The sequence below is a fragment of the Sceloporus undulatus genome, chromosome 2 (genome assembly GCF_019175285.1).
Source record: "Sceloporus undulatus isolate JIND9_A2432 ecotype Alabama chromosome 2, SceUnd_v1.1, whole genome shotgun sequence".
Taxonomy (NCBI): Eukaryota; Metazoa; Chordata; class Lepidosauria; order Squamata; family Phrynosomatidae; genus Sceloporus; species Sceloporus undulatus.
In genome coordinates, this window is record NC_056523.1 from 123,697,064 (window position 1) to 123,714,335 (window position 17,272).

General features: G+C 43.6%; 1 protein-coding gene across 13 annotated transcripts in view; it reads right to left on the reverse strand.

Moving 5' to 3' along the window:
* Nucleotides 1–4,793, reverse strand: part of CACNA1A (calcium voltage-gated channel subunit alpha1 A) — a 461,089-nt gene extending 456,296 nt beyond the window's left edge. For all 13 annotated transcript variants that reach the window (XM_042448340.1, XM_042448338.1, XM_042448344.1 and 10 more), the window contains exon 1: nt 4,708–4,793. The gene's annotated coding sequence lies outside the window, so the exon portion shown is untranslated. The remainder of the gene's footprint in view (nt 1–4,707) is intronic.
* Between the last annotated feature and the right edge of the window lie 12,479 nt (nt 4,794–17,272).

Here is a 17,272-nt window from a genome sequence, read left to right on the forward strand (position 1 = left end):
ATTTTTATTATTATTATTAGTGAAATAGGAATACTGGTTGGATGGTTTTGACTGGCTATTTGCACTGTTCTGCTGACCATTTTAAAAAGATGTGCCAGAATCCTCAACACATATACATAGGATGTTTGGTTCATAGGGTATTAGAGGTAATGATTTTGTTCTGGGATCTGGCTGATAAAAAAATAAAACAATGAAAAACAAACTAGCTCTTGTAGACCTAAATTCTGTCCACCACTTCCATCTGCTGATGTTATGAAATGCCTATTTCAGGTAGCTTTCTGGGGTCCAAAACACACTGCAGAAATAATCCAGTTTGTGACTGCTTTATCTACCCTGGCTCAGTGCTAGGGAATCCTGGGAACTGTAGTTTTACGAGAAAATTCCCAAGATTCCCTAGCACTAAGCCAGGACAGTTAAAGCAATCTCAAACTGGATTATTTCTGGAGTGTGTTTTAGACCTAGGACTGCCTAGTTAGGGCAGGACCTGTACACAGCAGGTACAGCAGGAACAAGATAGAGGCAGAGCATGAAGCTAGTAGTGCCTAACATCATGTGAGCTAAATTGTAGATGATTATGAATGCAAGTGACTTCAAAAGGAAATGAGAGGCAGCACACCATGCTAAAAATGTAGCTAGATTAGTACTATCAATGTACAAAATACAGCACCATTCACTGCACTAGCATCTCGGTTTGTGATCCTGATAAACACAGGCCTACCTATTATTATTATTATTATTATTATTATTATTAAGAAATCTAATCTATATTCCAAACCCTGGCTGGAAATGAGTAACAGCAGGGTCAGGTTATCATTCCATCATGAACAAAATCCAGAACTGTGTTAAATCCACTCTACTGACATACCTTTCTCTTGCAGCAGGCTTAGTACCCTTGTAGCTTTTTGTCTTGAGAAAGTACAGAAACAGTTAACTCTTTCCACAGCAGAGCAAGGGCTAAAATATAATCATGTGGCCCATGAGCTCCCCATCCCCATGCCCTAATAGTACCCATGTGGCCGCTAATTATCTCTATACATCCAAAAGTCCCCAAAGACCTGCCTGGGAAAGCCAGTAATCTGAATGATCATTCCGCTCCTGCCTATCATCCCATTAAGAGAAAGTGTTGACATCTCCACACTTGGATCTCCCAGCAGCTGTGCCATAATGTACTTCCCACGCAGAACATTGCCTGCTGGGTTTCTCCCACAACACTGATCTTCCTTCACAATCAATATTCTCTACAGGCAGTAGTATGTCTTGCAAATCCACGGTAGTATCTTGACAGCCCCTTGAACACGGTGTACCTTCCAATACCTCCCAAGTGAAAGAGGAAAACTAACCAGGGCACAACTCATTTTGACAGAGAAAAAGAGACCAAGGGGGACCAGCCATGTTGTATTTTACTAGCTTCTGTTCCTTTGCCAGGGCTAGGGAAATAGTTCCCTGGATTAGAGTGTCTCCATCTTTAGCTACCAGATCACATCTCCTCCTTTAGCTGCCTCCTCAAAAAACTCAGCTTCGACACTAAGATCTTTCCTGAGCTACAACAGTTTCACCTTTCTTCATGCTGCTACTAGGTATGTCTCTTCTACCATTTCGTTACTATTCATTTAATTAAGCCTTGTTCCAGCCTCCCCCAACCTGGTGCCCTCAGGATATTTTGCATTTAAAGTCTCAGAATTCTTGACAATTGGTCATTCTGGCCAAGCGTGATGGGAGTTGAAGTCCAAAACACTGGACATCTCTCTAGACTGCTCCTTGCTCTTATGTGTAAGCACTTCAGCCAGCAACTGTGCTGCATGTGCAGAATCAAACACACAACTGATGCTAAATATCAATAGAACAGCACTAGTATTCAACAATATTAGTTTCTTTTAGTGTTAGGCACACATACCTTCCTCTCTTTCCCAGACAGCTCTAAGTCTTTGAAAAATAGAATTAGGAAATCATATCTGGACAATTTCCCCCCCTGCTCCCTTCTTGTTCAATCTGTTCCAGATCCCAAGCCTGCCGTCTCCAGAAAACAATGGATTCTGACTGTGAGGCTATAGGAAAGTGTCATGGTATCTACAAACTATTACTTACTAGAAGGAGTTCAGATTGAAGGTTTAATTTTATAACAGATCTGAAGTAGGTTACAGTGAGCAATAGTAATTTGAGAAAGCCCATTTAACATGGATAATAATCGTGTACCCCTTGAGATGTTCCTATAGTGCAACTCCCAGCAGCCTTAGCCAGCATAGCCAGTGGTAAGGAACAGTGGGATCTGAAGTACAACAACATTTGGAGCCATCAGAGATTCAATATGGGATTCTCACACCTCAACTCAGCACTATCTAACCTACTACACACATCAGTCATTATTATTTCCACCAATTAATACTTCATGTAGACCAGCAGGGCAGTTAAATCATCAGCTGAGGTAGGAGGCTAGTAACAATTAGGAGGAGCTAATTTCCTCTCCCCTTTCAGTAAACACAAAACAGAACTCACCCAGACAGTGCAGAGAGATAAATACATCTCTACCAACACTGACTGATCTAGGGAACATGTGGCCTTCCAGATGTTGTTGGAGTACAACTCTCAGCAGTCCTTGCCAACATAGCCAGGGATGAAGAATTCTAGGAGCTGTGTCTCAACAAAATCTCAAAGGCCTCATATTCTCTGACCTTGCTGTACATCTTGCCATACGTACTGACTTCCAAAAGGTTCACCGGAACAGTCTATACAGCTTTAGCGTTCTCAGATTAATGATTGTCAAAGATTGTCACATATCCATTCCCAAAATCCTGCAGTACTGTACTAGTACCTCCTAGTGCTGTACCACTCAAACTAGATGAGCAATTTGCTACACGCTCAACCCCAAACGTCTTCATTCCAGGCTGGAGAAAGGTATTTAAGACATTTCTCCCTGTTATATAGCTCTGACCTGGAGGCTGACACCACCACCTCCAAAATCATTGGTTCTTATGGTAGACTTTACTGCAACTCATAGTCAACACCTGGAACATCCTGCACAAAGTGTGAGAGAAAGAGTCCTCCTGAAATAAGACATTTTCTTATCTTATCACAGTTGCTAGGTAAGATCTGTTCCTATTGGCTTAGGCCATTTTATACCGACTGCACCACACAGCATCTGGTGAAGACGGAGATTATTTCATCCATGGTACACTGAGGGAACATAAGTTATACAAACATTAAACTCACTCCTTCTCTCCCCCCCCCCCCCGCCATTAGACTCACTTCCATCACTACAGGTGTTCATGACAGATGAGAAGATTCAGTTCAGCTCAGTATTTCCACTGGACCTAGCCAGCCAGTGCTGCTATCTTCCCCTCAAACCAAAGGATTAGACTAAAGGAATAACATTTCCAGCCCATATATGGCTGTCCACTCCAATACACAACAACAACCAGTTTTACATTGGTTTGTGGGCATTTCCTCCTCCAGTAGCTTCTTTGGCTTGTTTACAAATAACTAGGTTGTCGTCCTAAGAGAACTGGCACAGAGATGTGGGAGCAGAGAGGAGAGATTCCATGTACAAGGTTCCATGTACAAACAAACCCTTAGAGAACTGGGAAGAAAAGGGTGGCCAAATCTGACTGCCATTGCTCCTTTCTGTGTATATATACACACAGAGAGAGCTTCATGTATATATTCCTTCTCACTCTGAGGCCATATGTGACCCTGGTCTGTATCAAGATGCCCCCAGAAGCTTCTGCCTTCATAGACAGCCAGCCTCATCTCCCGATGTCAAAGGGCAACGCCATCTCCTCAGCTAGACTCTCTGAGCTGGCAGTTCCCTGGCCCTAAGCGCTGGCTGTTCTTGTTAAGCAGCAGCCAGGGACCTAAGGGGCACTCAGAAACGGCTTGCACTGTGCCTGCTGGAGGCATCTGTTCCTTGGAGCAGACGGTGAGACAAAAATAATTCTCCATCTCACCATCTTCATCCGTCTGTGCAGGGTTCCTTGAAAGCCAGGCAACCAGCCAGCCACAAATCCAGGTGAGCAGGAGCCAGGAAAGGAAAGGAAAAGCCAGAGGTACTTCTCAAGTTTGGCTGGGGAGAGTGGGGCTTTAGGAAGCAGCCCAGTAAGCAGCTTTGTGTTTCCATCTGCTTCCTTGTTTAATGCTGGATGCACATTGCATTGCGCAGTGAGAAAGAGAATGTGAGGGGAACAACACTGCAGGCTGAAGGAGCGAGCAGAGGTTAGAAGACTGTGTTGGGGGGGAGGGAAGGGGGTCTCCCCTTGTTTTTATCCCAGCATAGGCTCTGGATGGGAGAAGCCCACCTAGGGATGGACTAGCCACATGCAAGACAGAAAATGTACCTAGGAGAGGACAGTAAACATACAGACAGGGAGCACTAAGATGTGCTGAGGGAAAGGGAGAGAGGTGGCAAGGTTTGATCCAGCAGGTTTCCGTTTGATAACTCGGGAAGCGGAGGAAATCATGTCATCCTCTCAATCCCCCTTCTCCAATGGCAAGCCTTTCCAATGAAACCTCTAGCACTAGGTTCTCCTCCACACTTCCCACGCTGCCCCCCAGAATAAGGAAAGACAGAAAGAAATGCCCCTGCCAAGTGTGCCAGGGGAGTCCTGGGGGAGGCCGGTCCCTAGCACCTGTCAGCCTCCCTCCTCCTCCTCCTCCTGCTCCCCTGGCAGCCAAGCCTAGGAGGGTGGCTCCAGCCCAGGTGCCACAGGCACTCACCTGCCTCGCTCCTCAGGGATCCGCGCTGGCAGCCAGCGAAGAGTTAACGCTGCCAAGTGGCCCTGGCCCCCTTCTCCGCCCAAGAGTCTCCTGCCACCGGGGCATCCTCCTCCTCCTCCTCCTCCTCCTCCTCCTCCTCCTCCTCCTCCAGGGCTGGACGGGGGACGGGGAGCGGGAGGCTGTTCCGGGGGCTGGCACTCAGAGGCAGCCTTAGGGCATGGCGGAGGGGGCGGGGGTGGTACCCAGGTGGGAAGGGGGCCAGGAGGATGAGCGGAGGGTGGAGGAAGGAAGGAAGGAAGGAAGGAAAGCGGGGATGGAGGGGGCACCCCCCCCGTTTCAAGAGGGCTGGAGGGGCACCCCCTTTTTGGAGAGGGAAGGAGAGGCTCCCCTTTTGTCGGAGGGGTGGAGGGGCACCCCTTTCCTGAGGGCCCCACAAGCAGGGGAAAGAGCCCCCCAGCTCTCCTAAGGGTCCCACAAGGCGCCCACCGCCAACTCCCCTCAGGGCAAGGTTCAGGGCAGGGGGCCAACCCAGGTCAGCCCCCCGAAGGCTCCACCGACCCTCCCTTTCCCTCTCCTTCCTCTCTCTCTCTCTTTCTCCCTCCTTCCTTCCCTCTCTCTCGCCTCTTTCTCAGTCTCTTCCCGCTTTGGCTGCGCGGCCTCCCTCCCTCTCTCTCCCTTCCCCTGGCACGTGTTTATATTAGGAGAGGACTAAGGAGGCGGGAGGCGAACCCTGGCAGGAGGAGCCCACCCTCCCTGAGGACCACAACAAACCCCAAAGGGGCATGAGTACCCACTGGCTGCAGCTGCAGCGGGGCTGGACCTACAGAGGAGGCAGGGGAAGCCGGGGGGGAGGAAATAAGGGTCCCTTGCCTCCCCAGCACCCGAGAGAAGAGCCTGGAGAGGGGGTCCCTCTCTTCCCCCCTCTGCAAACACAGCGAGGAATTAGCAAAGCTTGGGGAAATAGTCATTAAAATGGCAATGGGAGGGAATGGGGGCCAGCCAGGCTCAGGTGCCCTTCAGGCGACTCCTCTCTTCCCGCCTTCCCTTAAATAATGGGGGGATGCGGTTGTTTCCCTTCTTCTTTTTTTGAAAGAGCTTTTTATTATAGTATACGAAGAAATGAAATAATAATAATAATAATAATAATAATAATAATAATAATAATAATAATAGAGACACCATACACAAGGCATCATAACATCACACACAAAAAGAAGGGAACAATCAAACAAAACAGAGCATACTTATAATACAGCTATTATACACCTATTATGCTAAGATGTTTAAAACTTCCTTCACCTTCCTGAGGGGGACTGAAGTCCTTTTTGGATGAAGCAAGAATCCCTTGGAGAGCCTAGGTGTGTGTAAGTGTGTGCTTATATCACATTTCTGTACCCCTGTCTGTGGAGATGAGGGTGAGAGGAAGAAGGTCCAGACATAGCTGAGGGCTTTGACTTGTTGCATGCACTGGGTTTAGGCTGCCATGGGGCTTCCTTCTGAGGAGAAAGCTATAAGTCACATTTAGGGTTTGTTCCTGTTTCTGGATGGAGGTCTGAGGGAAGGCATGAGAACAAATGTGGCACAGTAGTTTGAGAGTTGGACTATGGAACACTGGAGACCAGGATTCCAATCCCATCCAGCCTTGAAACCTACTGGGTGACCCTGGGCAAGTCACACACTCTCAGCCTCAGAGGATGGCAATGGCTGAAAGGACCCACAGAACATATCTTGCCAGGAAAACCACACCGGTTCTCTTTAGGGTCAACATAAATCACAAACTGGCTGAAGGCACACAACAACAACAACAACTGGATGCAAAGGGAGAGAAGCAAAGCTGAAAGGCCTGGTCCTGAATCCATTCAAAAATAATTGCTACAAAAAGAGAACCAAACACCCAGTGGATTTAAAAAGACATTTCCCACCAAGACTGGTGGGCCCTTGGTTTCCACTGGGATTTGGTTTCAGAACCACCACCACCCAAGAGGATACCAAAATCTGTGGATGCTCAAGTCCCATTATATACAATGACATAGTAAAATACTGGTGGTGTTGGTTGTTGTTATGCACCTTCAAGTCATTTCTGACTGATGGCAACCCTAAGACAAACCAACCATAGGGTTTTCTTTGCAAGTTGCTTCGGAAGTCATTTGCCATTGCCATCCCCAGAAGCTGGGAGAGTGTGACTTGCCCAAGGTGACCCAGAAGGATTTGAACTCTGCTCTCCAGTCTTAGTCCAAGGCTCAAAATTCTACACCATGCTAGCTCTTAGTGTCCTTTACATAAAATGGCAAAATCAAACTTTGCTTTTTGGAATGTGCACACACACACACACATATATTATGTGTAAATTTACTTCTAAATTATGTGTAAATTTATTTATAATACAGCGCTTTATAAATTATTATTATTATTATTATTATTATTATTATTATTATTATATTTTCAAACCATCAATAATTCAATCCATGGATAAGTAATCCATGAATACAGAGGGCCGACTGTCTTTTTAGGGGGCTCAGCATCTCTGAAGGAAGATAAATGGCCCTTGTGTAAAAACTCAACCTAAGCAATTACCATTTATATAATGCAGTACAACCAGAGCTGTGTTGGTGGATGAGTTTTTCTGTCTCCAGCTTCAGAGTGGAATCGAGCTAAACTGAGAAAGGGAGGCAGTCATGGTTTTCCAACCCAATCAAGTTAGACCTAATTAATTTTTATTTTTAAATCAGTGGCACAGATGATTATTATATATCTTGAATCAAACTAGGACAATAAACACACAGGCCTGGTTTCAGAATGAGGGCCTCCATCTGTAAAATCATTAGTTCTTTTACTTCTCTAAATCCAGTTCTTTTCATTGGGATTATATTTTTAAAATGTTATTGTAGCCAATGATATGGGCACTCTTGTGGAATAATCTCATGAAGAATGAAATACAGGATACAGAGTGTTTTCTTTTTATTATTATATGCCCTTCCTAGATACTTTGAAGATAATTAACTTCCCTGTCTCTGTTCTAAAATATGATGCATCATTTCCTAACTGTGTTGTTCACTGTATGTTCTGTTATACAATGAAAACTTTATATTTAATCAGCCCCAAGAAGATGTAGATCACTCCCCAATTGGCCTTCCAGGATCTCAGTCCCTCCATGGAACTGAGGCTTCTTTTCTTCTGAAACACTGAATGTTAGGGTTCTTCCAGATAACTTTTATTCTATATAATAAGACAGCCTCATTCACAAAATTTTATCGGAAGTTGAGACATCATTATCTTCATTTTGGAGCCTGCCTACGTTTTCCCTTACCAGAAAAAAGACAGAATAGCTGTACTGTGCATTTTGAACATTAGCACTAGAAGCCTTGTGCCTGGAAACCTAGCCACCGTCAGAGGATGAATACTTGTTTTACTCCAATAGTTCAGCTGGGTACCATGGACAGAGCTCACTTTTGTACACATCTGAGTGTCCCTGTTCCTCTTCTTAAATGCTTCTCAAATCACAGCCAGGGAAACTTTGGCCTGTCTCAAGTTAGACTTTACCTGTCTGAGGTCCCAGCCAGAATGGACAATAGGAAAATATGGGACTTGTTGTCCAAAACATTTGGAGGGTCAAATGATCCCCAGCCCTATCCCAAAGTCACATTTCTTTTTTTACTCACTAGCCTTATGTTCTGCTGTTTTGCTAGGTTTACATCTTGGAAAAATTGGCAATCTCATATCCCAGGATTTATGAAGCTGCTCACTGAAGTGGCTGCTGCTGGTGGTGGTGGTGGTGGTGGTGCTATTACTCCTTATACTTCTTGAGGTTTGATATTTATCTAGCCTCGGTGCCTGGCAGGCTGAAACTTTTGTCCGAACACCTGTCTGCACACCTGGTTTTAGGGAAGATTCAGGCCCCCTGAACATTTGCTTAACAATTTCCATGATAAGCTATTGATCAAGAAAAGATGAATGATATTATTATTATTATTATTATTATTATTATTATTATTATTATTATTCCTGACTTTTCTCAAATCAATATCCATACCAGCTAAGTATGCTATGTTGGTGAAACATGCGATTTCAAACTTTTCTAGAAACTGGATTTGAATCTTGGCTCCTCTGCAAGAGTGCTTCCTCTTCTGGTGTGTTAGTACCTTCAGTCTAAAATATACAAAAAGAATGAAGATCTTCTCATAGAGGCCTTATCTTCAGCCATAGTCAGTGCTTGTTAATCCAGTAATTTGCTTGTGAACCTAAAATACACATTTGCCATCGATGCCCTTAGCCACTCAGTTTGGAGTAACTTGAAGGGTTGGGCATTCAGGATGAAACAAGTTATGCTCTGTCCACTCTATAGGCAACCAAATAGTGTTTTGACCCGAGTCAGTTGATCTTCAAAGCTATACAGAGTCAGTCCTAGTCAGTACTTGGATAGGAGACCACCAATGATTACCAGTTGCTGTAGGCTATATTTCAGATGAAGGAAGTTGCAAAACCACCTCTGAGAATTCCTTCCCTAAAGAAAGCTATAAAATGCATGGGGTTGTCAAAGGTGACACACAACTTGAAGATACACACAAAAACATACTCAGCTATAGTATACATATGAGTGAATAAGTGTATGGTTGTGCTGGAACATGAATCCAGGTCCTGTAACCATATCAAAGAGTCAAGTTATATGTTATTTACATTTCTGTGATTATTTTTGCCTATTTTTCCAACAGATGGAGAATGGGGAATGGTAATCTTTACATTCCTGCTGATTAGTGTCCCCCCCCAACCATTATGTTCCAACAAAGTGAGGGAAATGTATGGGGGGGGGGTGACAAATAGTTGGTAAATAAATAAACAGTTCCCTTCTCACTTGACAGTGCTCCACAGAACCTAAAGCCACTGCATTTTTGCTTAACGAAGAAAATAATCTCAAAACTACACTCTTCATATTATGGCACCATCTGAATAATTGTCATGTTACTGTTATGTCAAGTCTTACAGATGTTCCCTTTACTAGGCAAAGAATTTGTCTGCTATTGATGGAGCTGGGATCCATCAAATGAGAAGTAATTTCTGCAGACTGTCATTAGCATCTGATTAATTTCTGATTGAAAACAGTGGTGTGCATGATTTCCCCCAGCTCCTCTTGAATATCTCTTTAACTTTAGCTCTTCAGGCTGACTTCTCAATTTTCTCTTCTCTCAGCAACCCAGTTATTTTTGCTACACACTGGCAATTCTGTTTGAAACTATTATGAGTGGCTATTGTTCTCTGCAATTCATAAGAAGGGTTGCCAAAAAGTTCATTCATGTCAGTCTCAAAATTAAACCCAAATCAGAGGGCTAGTCTAGACGATTAAAATATTCCTCATTCCAGTCAAATACAATATGATCCATCCACACACAATTTGCAGGAGTTTGGGCTTTTTTTTCAGTGCAGGGGGTGAAAAACTCTTTAAACACTTCATGAAAAGGTTTTGTGTTTCTTACTAGTGTATCTGTGAAAATCTGCAGAAATGCACATTATCACATGTGGGGCTATCTGTTTGGTTCACACGGATTCAAATGGCTCCACATTTTCAGTAGAGGAGATAGATGTGAATAGATGAGAATTTGCACAAGAACATGAAGACAATTAACGATCAATATGAAGGTGTGAATATTTGCAGCAATTTGCATAATACACTTATATGTATACTAGCCCAGACTCAAGCCTTATAGCCACCACACTTCCATCTTTAAACACTAAATATCCCAGCACTTAGGAAAGGAAGACTTGCAGTCTTTTCTGTCAGGCCCGGTACAAACTGATGGAACTGTATTAGTCCATAAGTTTGCAGGGGGCTAGAAGAAAATACTGAAAGAACAGGCAAAAACAGAGGTTGAAAAAAGAGGCCTAGCTTCTCTCCTACATTCTAATTTTTCCTCAGTGTGGTTTAGTGCTTTTTGTGCTGGACTAAGCATCTGGGATTCAAATTCTAGTTCAACCATGGAAACCCACTGTGTGGCCTTGGGCAAGTCACACTCTTTCAGCCTCACAGGAAGGCAAAGGCAAAACCCCTCTGAATAAATCTTGCCAAGGATATCTGATTATAGGATTGTCATAAGAGAGTTGACCTAAAGATGACAACAACATCTTAAATGCTTCAATATGAACAGATTACTTAATTATTTCCTATAATTGTGGGGTAAAGTTGGAGCAGGAGGTAATAGCTTATAGGAATAGAAGGCATTGACTTTTAACTCCCACACTTCAGTTTCATTCCCACAGTAGTTCCATTATTTCATCTGGGAATGGAAAAAGGGATCCTGGGAGCCCTCAAACTGGTATGGAGTTTTTCCATTTTTTCAAAAGCATGCAGTTAAATTCAGAGCCAATCTAAGAAGAGCTTTGAGAAGCTTATCCACCTTTAGTCCATAGCATTAATGCTAAAGCCCAAAACTAGACAATTGGTAGATCTATTGAAGCCCAAGTACAGGCTAGAGTACTTTGAGAAGATAAAGATACTGAAGAGAAGTTAGCTGTAGAGAAACTGCAAAGCAGAGCATGTGGACTCTAAGCAGCTGCAGCTGAGCTCTCTGTTTTCACACTCTTCAATATGAAATGTCTAGACTCAAGAACAGGTTTCAGGAAGTACTGATGCATTGAAAGAGTAGTAAATCACTAAAACCAGGCAGTGTTACACCAACAATTTGGAAGGAATTTAACCAGATGTGACTCCTTTGTAATAATTCTTGTATTAGATTATCTATTCCTTTGTTTGGACTATGATTGGCTGAATTATACTCATACAGCACCTAAAGGTTTTTCTAGATGTACTAGTAAAGAGACATTTTGAGAAATTACAGTAATTGTTCTTTGCCCAAGAAAGGGGCCTGTGGCGTCATAAGAAATAGAGACAGTATAGATCGCAAGAGGAGTTATTTTACTTCTGCCAGTTGATTTGGAGGGATTTCAGTGCAGGCTGAAGCCAGAGAAGCGTGACCTCAGCCTGTACTGAGATCCCTCCAAACCAACTGAACTACATCAATACAGAATGTCAGCCTATAACTCCAACACATCCCTCTTTCTTCTTCCTGTATGATTTTTAACATCTTTTGCCTGATGAAGAAGCCAGTGTAGCTTTGAAATCTTGTACTATGTATTTTGTGCATTTTAGCTGGTCAAAAAAGGTGTTAACACATTTATGTATTTTCTTTTATTTCATTGTAATATATTGTTATGCTAGCCCTACTTCCCCAAAGGGCAAAAAGTCGCAAAGGCATGACACTCATTCAGGTTCAGAAAGACGTCATTAGAGATCTCCAGCATTTTGTAACATTTTAATATATTTATCAATATACATACTGACCATAGGTATAGCCACATTTTTAAATGTGTCTCTGAGGAAAGACCAGAAGGTGTGCGATATTTTGAGTGTTGTCCTTGACTCTGACTCTGACTCTCTCTCTCTGTGTGTTTTTGTTTTTGGGCTTTTCTTTGTTTGTGGCTGTCCTGAAGCACTTGGTCTAGGAGTGAGGGCTTCTGCTGAGTCACTGACTTGCTTGCGGGTGAAACTACCAGACACTAGTTCTAGATAACTGCTGCTTTAGTCTTTGGAGCTCACTCTCTGAGGAAAGAGCAGAAGGTGATAAGCTGTGTTTTGGGGTCATCCTTGATTCTTTTATTATGTTTTTTTACTATGTGAGGGGGCTTTTTTGTTTTTTGCTGTGTGCTCTCTTTCTGGATCAGAAGGTGAAAGTATTCTTAAGAAGGTGGCAGCAACAGTAGTGTTCTGCACAGTAATGTCTGATCCTGTAAGTTTTCTGCTTTCTGTGAGACTTTTGCAAAACTGAAAGCCCTTCTTGGATCAGCTTTGCAGAAGAACCAGTCAGTTCTGTCTGCACCAGGTTTTGGTGGATGAGATCTCATGTCAGAAGGAAATGGTGGAGAACTGAGATATTAATGCTGGATGATTATGACATCTGCCTGTACCATTTTAGGATGATCAAGGATAGTCTATTTGAGATGGCAGATATAATAAGATCCCAACTAGAGTGTCAGCAAAATATTTATTAAAGAGGTTACATCCACTGAATAATTACTGTAGCTCTCTGGTAGCTCTCTGGGACTATGTATACCACAAGCCTGCTGCCTGGTTTGGTGTTGGGTTGTCATTAGTCTCAGAGAACACCATAGAGCTGTAGTGGTGAACCTATGGCATGCAAAGCCATTTTTCAGGATACATGGAGGGTGGGGAAGAGGAGAAACAGGTGCACACCTGTTCCTCCTCTTCCCAGCTGTCCCAGGCCTTCAGCTGTCTCTGGAGAAGAAGCTGAAGGCCCAGGAGAATGCGGGAGGAGAAGGAACAGGTGTGTGCCTGTTCCTCCTCTTCCCAGTCAGCCCAGGCCTTAAACCAGGGGTGTAGCCGGGGGGGGGGGGGGTTCTTGGGGTCCGGACCCCCCCTTCCATTAGATAAAATGAATGGTGTGTGCTGCCGTGCCGCCGCACCCAAGCCCCATTATAATGGTGGCACTTAGTCTGGACCACCTCCTTCCCAAAATCCTGGCTACGTCCCTGCTTAAACTGTCTCCAGAGAGGCAGGTGAAGAGCCAGGAGGGCAGGGCAAAGAAGTCCCACCCTGGAAGTCCTGTCCCCAGCACCGGGTAACACTCATTGCCGGAATGCCTTTTAGTTTGGGCACTTGGTCCCTAAAAGGTTTGCCATCACTGCCAGAGAGGTTTGCCTCACCATTAAGCATATACTGATAATTACTGAACAACTAAGATATGCCTCTCCTTAGTTTTCCTTTGTTGCCATTTGATTCTGGTATGGGGTGGCTCTTTGATTCATCTTCCAGCTAGCCAATATTTTGTTATGCCCATGTTTTCCCTTATGTAAAAATGTAAAGGTTGTCCCTTGACAAGAATGTTTAGTCGTAACTGACTATAGGGAGTGGTGCTTATCTACATTACTAAGCCAAACTGCCAGCATTGTCTATAGATGACTCTGGTGGTCATGTGGCAGCTTGACTGCACCAAATGCTGTTACCTTCCCACCAAAGTGGTACCTATTTATCTACTTGCATTTGCATATTTTTGAATTGCTAGGTTGGCAGAAGCTGGGGCTAGTGATAGGAGCTCACCCCATCATGCCCCAATCGGATCTTGTACTGTCAACCTTCCAGTCTTCTGATCATCTGAATTGGCATCTTAACCGCTAAGCCAGTGCATCTCTGATATAAGTAATAAATATATGTATTTATTTCCTAATATTTGTGCATTGAATCCCCTTCACACCTTTGAAGGCTTCTGTACCACACAGGGGGATGTTCTGAAGGGGAAGGAGAGATATATTTAAGTTGTCTCTCTTTGTTAGAAAATTTCTGATTTAATTGATAACTTACCTGATTTTAACTAGTTTTTGTCAATGATCTGGAAAGCCACACTTTGCCCATCCCTGGGTGACTATTGTTGTAGTCACCAAAGTTATTCACTTAATACAGGATTCTGTTAGGGACATCTGCACACTTACGTGCCACTTACACATATGGATCTCTTTTTTCAAGTGCTGTGGGAATTGGTATTCCCTTCCTTCTTCTGCAGTGCCCAATGCCCTCCCTCTCCAACTTACTAAAAAGCCCCTCAAGCCACTCCACATAGCCAGTCTGTGCTTTGTGGCAAGAAGACAGGATCAGAGAAACGACTGCCTACATCCTCATAGCCAGATGCAAAATTATGACATCAGCACTGAAATCTACTAGGGTCCTCCAGAGGTTTGACCAGTGCTGTAATCAAAATGTGCATCTGGCCATGGGGCTTGACCTGACACTTTTCTGATCCTGCCTGCTTGTCCTAAAGTATGGAGTAGCTGTGCAGGGTGGCTTCAGGGGCTTTACTGCAGGTGAGGGTGGGTATATGGCTCAGCACAGCATAGGGCTGCATGCAGATATTTACACTACACTGAGGAGATGTTGGATTGAGGCCAATCTGTATTTGTGGGATGAGTATGCTGCCTTCTGTCCTATCTCCATGGGGAAAGATATTTGTGGATAAGCTCAGCTGTAACAGAGTTTTAGTTTCCTGCATGACAACCACTCATTAACACACAATGGATGCTTCCTTGATGTGACACACTCAGAAGATTAAACAGACCAGAAAGTAATTAATTCTGTTAATTCAATCAACCCATTAACTGCTAATCATGGACACCAAGTAAAATAAATAGAAAGGGAGGAGGTTGTGCTAGCTGACATTGACCTAACATCACATCCACACAAGCAGCCAAATACAGCAAGTGTCAGCCCAGCCAGTATTAGTGTTGGACTGTTAGGGCTGTGTGCCTCTCTCCTGTAGGCTGAAAGCTGCAGCTATCTTCAGGTTCCCTTTTCTCATAGTATTTGTGTGAGCAGGGAGCTAATTCTCAGTTGAAAGTGTTAACAGGTCATGTACAAGTCCTACAAAACAGGGCAATATTATGGAAGATGTATTCTCTTCAGTCAGGGTCTAGAATCAGTACTGGAAGATTCTGCATCTGTTTCTTTTGAAAGCTTCTTTTTCCCATGATTAAGACATTCCTGTTAATTAATAATAGTATCACACCAATTAGATCAATAGTGTAATAAAGAATATACAAACAGGTGAGATGAAAATGTGTAGAAGAGAAGCCATGTGCTTTCTAGTGGACTTAACATGGTTGCTATAATGGACTTGGGCAGGAAACCCATTATTGACTGCAACTTTCATGTTGATGACATAGATGGCATACATGGGAATGAAAAGTCTGTAAGACCATTTCCCAAGATGGTCAACAGCTGTCATCCTGAAACACTTATTATATGAACTGTCGCACATTTCATATAAGTTATGTAAATCTAGGGCTATAACAAAGCCCAATTGAAATACCTTCAGTATTTTCAAAACTGACTGTGACAAAGGTGCAGTACAGACCAGCAGGGAAACGCCGGCCCTTTTGGCTGTGCAGTGTTGCTGTGGCAACCAAACCATGCGGCACATCTGCTCAGCAAAAAAGAAGCCACCTGGAGCAGCTTCGTTTTTGTGGCGTCGTAAAGGCTGCGACCCAGCCCTAGGACGCTGCTTCTGCTAAAAGACATGTGGGCGCTCAAATGTCCACATGTCATCCATACGCCCCCTGTGTGGGCAGTGCTGTGCAATAATGGTGCCGCCCACATGTAGCAGGGCTCGGGAGTATGTGGTTGGTGTGCGCTCCCGAGCCCTACTATCGCTTCCAGGACACCACTTCCTGGCCATGTGCACCAGGCCTAAGATATTTTTTATTGGTGGTTGTAAAGATGGAGTTTCAATAGGTGTGTTTAAAGGTTCTGGGCCTCATTTGTGTTGTCTCTAGCCTCAATTTCCAAGCATTGGTACCTGTTCTTTGGTGGAAAAGCAGGAAAATATCTCCAAAATTATGTTGGAACCTGGAAAACTGTGCTATATTGCTGAATTCCTAGGTATAAGTAAAAAGAGATGCTCCTCCTTCTGTCATGTGCTCTCACCTTTCCCCACATGGTACAATAAGCAGAAATGATGTGTTGCACTTGCACAGCAACTGTAAGAAGAGGAAGTAAGAAGACTGTAGGGGAGAAGTGTGAATAAAAACACAGCCGCTTCATCTCCTTCTGTATCAGAACATTATGTAGAACATATCTTCAGGTTCCAACCCAACAAATCCATGTCTTTAATTAACATTGTTCAGTGGTCCTTGGAACAATGAATGATACAATCAAATGGAATTCAGACAAAGAGAAGCTAAAATTGCGAGAGGAATGAACAATAAAGAAAAAGGTCATAAGATGGCACTTAATATAATACAATGTTGCTGCCAGACAATCTTCCCAGCAACTAGGGGTCCATTTACACAAAATTACAGAGCTATTATTCCACTTTAACTGCCGTGGTTCCTGCCTATGAAATCTTGGGGTTTGTAGCTTGTTCAGAGGCACAATAGGAGCTCCCTGGCTGGGGATTTTAAAGGCCCCTATCTAAACTCTAAATCCCAGGATTCCATAGGAAAGCAGCCACAACAATTACAAGTGAAATAATGATAATGTAATTCTGAAGTGTGCATGGATCACAGTGTCCACAAGTGATTTCGGTCTCTATCCTCCAAACCTCTGCAAGGGACAGACAGGTACATAAGACAGGAGGCAATGAGAACAATTGATGCAACTGTCCATAGATAGCTCCATCAGAATACTCCACTCTTTGAACCTGAATTTAAGTTGCTGTTGCTGTTCTTTTAAAGTACATTTCCAGTGGCTTGAATCTAGTGTTCCTTGGGGAACAAGGGCAGATTTCTACAACAGCTCAGCAGGAAGTAAACCAATTTTTCAGTGTTCTGAGTAATGACTGCAAAAGCATGTAGGTGAATAATAAGGAAGTGGCAGTTATCTTTAATTGCATTTTTACATTGGCATTTAAGTGAGGCCTATGTACATTTATTTGGGTATGCTGGCAGCTCATGGTCAGTTGGGTCTCCCCACCCCCCTGCTTAGGCATGAGTCCCACTGAGCTCAGCAGGACTTACTTCACTTCTGAGTAAACATTCTGTAAGGCTGTAAATAAAAGGAGGACACCTGGAGATA